This window comes from Myotis davidii, unplaced genomic scaffold (assembly GCF_000327345.1).
Source record: "Myotis davidii unplaced genomic scaffold, ASM32734v1 scaffold455, whole genome shotgun sequence".
NCBI classification, from domain to species: domain Eukaryota; kingdom Metazoa; phylum Chordata; class Mammalia; order Chiroptera; family Vespertilionidae; genus Myotis; species Myotis davidii.
Window position 1 is genome coordinate 2,003,120 of NW_006287459.1, and position 4,663 is coordinate 2,007,782.

At 41.1% G+C, this 4,663-nt stretch overlaps 1 protein-coding gene across 1 annotated transcript in view; it reads right to left on the minus strand.

Moving 5' to 3' along the window:
* Window positions 1–3,933, minus strand: part of CORIN (corin, serine peptidase) — a 181,332-nt gene extending 177,399 nt beyond the window's left edge. The window contains exon 1 of the mRNA XM_015560986.1: window positions 3,794–3,933. The gene's annotated coding sequence lies outside the window, so the exon portion shown is untranslated. The remainder of the gene's footprint in view (window positions 1–3,793) is intronic.
* Between the last annotated feature and the right edge of the window lie 730 nt (window positions 3,934–4,663).

Sequence of the window (4,663 nt, forward strand, 5' to 3'; positions counted from 1 at the left end):
AAACATTTGAATATAAATTAAAATGTTAAAATCAAATCTGATATGGTTTTACCTTTTATTTGGTGTGTGGAAGGTGTGCGGAAGAGGGGGTAGTCTTATACGGCGAGTATATAACAAACTCTGTATTTTGAGTGGAAATGTTAGGGGGTCGTCTTATACGCCCAGTCATCTTATACGCCGGCAAATACGGTACCTGTGTTGCAGGTTTGTTCCCTGGCCTTGCACCAGGGTGTGTGTGGGAGGCAACCAATTGGTGTGTCTCTCTCACATCTCTCTCTCTCTTTCTCTCTCTCCTCTCTCTTTTCTCTCTCTCTCTCTCTTTCTCTCCCCCCCCCGCCCCCGTCCCTCCCACTCTCTCTACAAAATCAATGGAAAGTCCTCAGGTGAGAATTAATTTAAAAAAAAAAAATGGTTACAGATTTTAATTTCTTCCACTCAAGATGGAGGAGTAGGAAATCATGGTACTGGCATCTTCCCATGACCACATCAGAATTACAACTAACTTGAAGCTAATATAATATTGTACATCAACAGTAATTTTTTTAAAAAAATTTAATTTAAGCCGAAACCGGTTTGGCTCAGTGGACAGAGCGTCGGCTTGCGGACTGAGAGGTCCCAGGTTCGATTCCGGTCAGGGGCATGTACCTGGGTTGCGGGCACATCCCCAGTAGGAGATGTGCAGGAGGCGGCTGATCGATGCTTCTCTCTCATCGATGTTTCTAACTTTCTATATCTCTCACTTCCTCTCTGTAAAAAATCAATAAAATATATTTTTTTAAAAATTTAATTTAAGTGGTTAAAAATTGGTGTACCTCCTAATCCCGTACAGAAATGGGAAAAAAAAAATTCTACTACCAGGTATAAACCTAAGACAAATGAAACATGTGTCCATACAAAAACTTGTACATGACTGTTCACAGCAACGTAATTCAAAATAGCTAAAAGATAGATACAACTCAAATGTCCATCAATTGTTAAATAGGTAAATAGACTGTGGCATATGTACCTAATGAAATATTATTTGGCCATAAAAAGGAATGAAGTACTAATATATGCTACAACATGGATGAGCCTTAAAAGTGTTATGCCAAGCAAAAGAAGCCAGTCACAAAAACCACATATGGTCATATGAAATGTCCAGGGCAGGGAGATCTGTAGAGACAGGAAGTCAATTACTGGTACTTAGTGCTGGGCAGAGGGGAAGAAGGAGGGGATGGAGAGAACAGACAATGGCAACTATAGGGCATAGATTTCCTTTCTGAGATAATGCGAATATTCCCAAATTGACTATGGTGACATGCATTTATCTGTGAATACACTAAAAGCTATTGAATAGTATGTGGATTATATTTCAAAGAAGCTGTAAAACATTATTTAAATAAATAAATAATAACCCACTTAAGCACTGTTTTAATAACATCCTTCCTCCGCTCAGAGTCTAATACCCACAGCATAGACATAAGCTGTATTTTATTGAGATTAATTTACCTTATACACTGAGTGGCCAGATTATTATGACCACCTGACATTTGTAGGCAAATTAGCTATAATTTTGCGCTGAAGTTGCTAGAGGGCCAGATCATTATAAACGTCTGCATAGCACAACATACCTAAGTATCGTTGCTGATCAAGTTCATCCTATCATGTTGATGGCATATTCCAATGGAGATGGCTTCTTCCAACAAGACAATGCGCCATGCCACAGTGCTCGTATTGTGCAGGAGTGCTTTCAAGAACATGAGGGAGACTTTACCTTGCTTAGGTGGCCCCCACAATCACCAGATCTCAATCCAATTGAGCATTTGTGGGACCAAGTTAAAAGAGCCATAAGGCAGCCATTAACCATCAAATCTCACAGATCCGGACAGTGCTATTCATCAGGCATGGTGTCAGATTCCTCACATCACCTTTCAACATCTCATGGAGTCAACGCCAAGAAGAATCACCATAGTATTGAAGGCAAAAGGTGGTCCAACGAAGTACTGATGGAGTGGTCATAATAATCTGGCCTATTATAATAATCTGGCCACTCAGTGTAAATTCTAAATGTATAACTTATAAATTGAGCAACAAAAATAATAGATAGTTTGGGTGAAATAAGATATTTTAAAACCATTGGTAGTGCAACTAGATCTGCATCATCTTGCTATTTATTTCTGTACTTTATTTGATTGCACATGTTCAAATAAATTGATTCATAGCAATAAGTATCTATCAATGGCAAGATTTTGAGTTGTTTTGTGTGTGTTTTTTTCCCAATAACTCACCTTTTAAACTTAGTATATTGTTCATTTAAAGAGAGATAGCAAGATCTAAATACAAATGAGTAAATCCGTCAGCACAAATTACTTCGCTGGTCTCTGCTTTGTTAAAAATTGATATGTAACATTGAGTTTGAGGGTACATTTGAGTTCAATTTTTTAAATAGAAATTTAAAGCAAATAATTGTGTAATCCTTGAGTCTTTTTCTCAGAACCTTGGTTCTATGGAATAGATTTTGAAAACCAATGACCTAGGTGCTAAAGCCCATATCCCTTAGGACGGCATGTAAGATTTTGTGTCATTTGCACTTTATCCATCAACCTAGCTGCATTTCCTACCAAAATGTCCCATTTCCCAAGTCCATCAGCATCTTTCATGGGTTATACTTTTACCCTGGCTTTTTTCTCAGCCAAATGTGACCCATGTACTACTGCCTTCTAACCTGAATTTCTATTTTTATTCCAAAAGTTAAAATGTTAATGCCCCATGAAGCCTGGTGACTGTTCCCAAAGCACCTTGTATATACCTTTATCATCAATGTGTGTTGCCTTGTGTGACAATCATTTCTTCCTCTCAACTGTGAGTTCCTGAGAAAGAAGGACTAATTTAAACATCCTTGAGTTCTCAGGGACTTTCAAAGTTTCTGCTACCTAGTAATCACTCCTTAAATGTATTGAATTAATTAATCCATTAATTAATCCTATATAATAAAGTGGTAATATGCAAATTGACTGCCATGCTCTCACACAAGATGGCTGCCCCCATGTGGTCAAAAGATGGTCACAACCATGTGGTCACAAGATGGCTGCCATAAGATGGCCAGCAGGGGAGGGCAGTTGGAGAGACCAGGCCTGCAGGGTAGGGGAGTAAGGGGTGACCAGACTGACAGGGGAGGGCAGTTAGGGGCAACCAGGCCTGCAGGGATGACAGTTAGGGGCAACCAGGCTGGCAGGGGAGTGAAGTTAGGGGTTACTGGGCTGGCAGGGAAGGGAAGTTGAGGGGGACCAGGCCTGCAGGGGAGGGCAGTTAGGGGCAACCAGGCCTGCAGGGAAGGGCAGTTGAGGGTGACCAGGCTGGCAGGGGAGGGCAGTTTGAGGCGACCAGGCCAGCAGGAGAGCAGTTAGGTGTCGATCAGGCTGGCAAGGGAGTGGTTAGGGCATGATCAGGCAGGCAGGCAAGCAGTTGGGAGCCAGCAGTCCCAGATTGAAAGGGATGTCTGACTGCCGGTTTAAACCGACAGTCGGACATCCCCTGAGGGGTCCCAGATTGAAGAGGGTGCAGGCTGGGCTGAGGGACACCCCCCAACCCCCGCTCCTGTGCACGAATTTCATGCACCGGGTCTCTAGTATTAATAATAACTAGGAGAGTGATTATAGTGGCTAAAACTGCAGGTTTACCTAAGTTAGTCAACAGCCAACCCTCTTATTGAGTTGATATTTTAGGTTCTATAAGTACTAAGTAGAAATCACTCTTCTAAATCATGCTAATTTTAATTTTGACTTCATTTTTCTTTAATAATGATAGCACTCACCAACAAAGGAAAGCAGGATGACCAGCAGGACAATGAGAGCGCAGATACATGGAACCAGGACCAGCAGTAGGAAGCGGAGAACGTTAGCAGTCGTCAGCTGCTGAGAGCAGCCATCACCCACGGCATCTTCCTCAGCCCCCAAGACCTAAAGCAAAAGAGAAATATGAGCCCGTGCTGGTTTGGCTCAGGGAATAGAGTGTTGGTCTGTGGACTGAAGGGTCCTGGGTTCGATTCCAATTGATTGCACATGCCCAGGATGCAGGCTTGATCCCCAATAGGGGGCATACAGGAGGCAGCCAATCAATGATTCTCTTTCATCATTGAGGTTTCTCTCTCTCCCTCTCCCTTCCTCTCTGAAATATATAAATAATATATATTTATAAAATAAAGGTGATAATTCTAGTAAAAAAAAGAGAGAAATATGGAACATGGCTTTAATATTACAAAGCAACTCAGTACATGGCATGAAATTGCAGAGCACAGCCACCATCCAATCAAAGCAGCAGCATTCCTAAAAGATTTTGCTGTGTGTCCTTTAGGACATGAAATGAGGTTTAGACACCAAATCATGCTAATAAATTAACAAATAACAGTACAACCACATTCAGGGAAGAGTAAGTCAATATTTCTGAAATGTTTTTCAGAAGTGCATGAACTTTTAATGATACTGCATCTTGATTTTTTTTTAAAACACATTTGCCAATTCAGTATTATTCCAAAGGGCCATAAATAACTATGGCGAAAACTCACGTTGGCCCAGAGTTATAAGCAAAGACTGCCTAGTATAGTGTATAAGACATTGGTGAGTGGGTGTAGACAAGACATTCTCCAGACTTCATTGTTGTTAGGCTCATTAGTCCTAACCCAAAT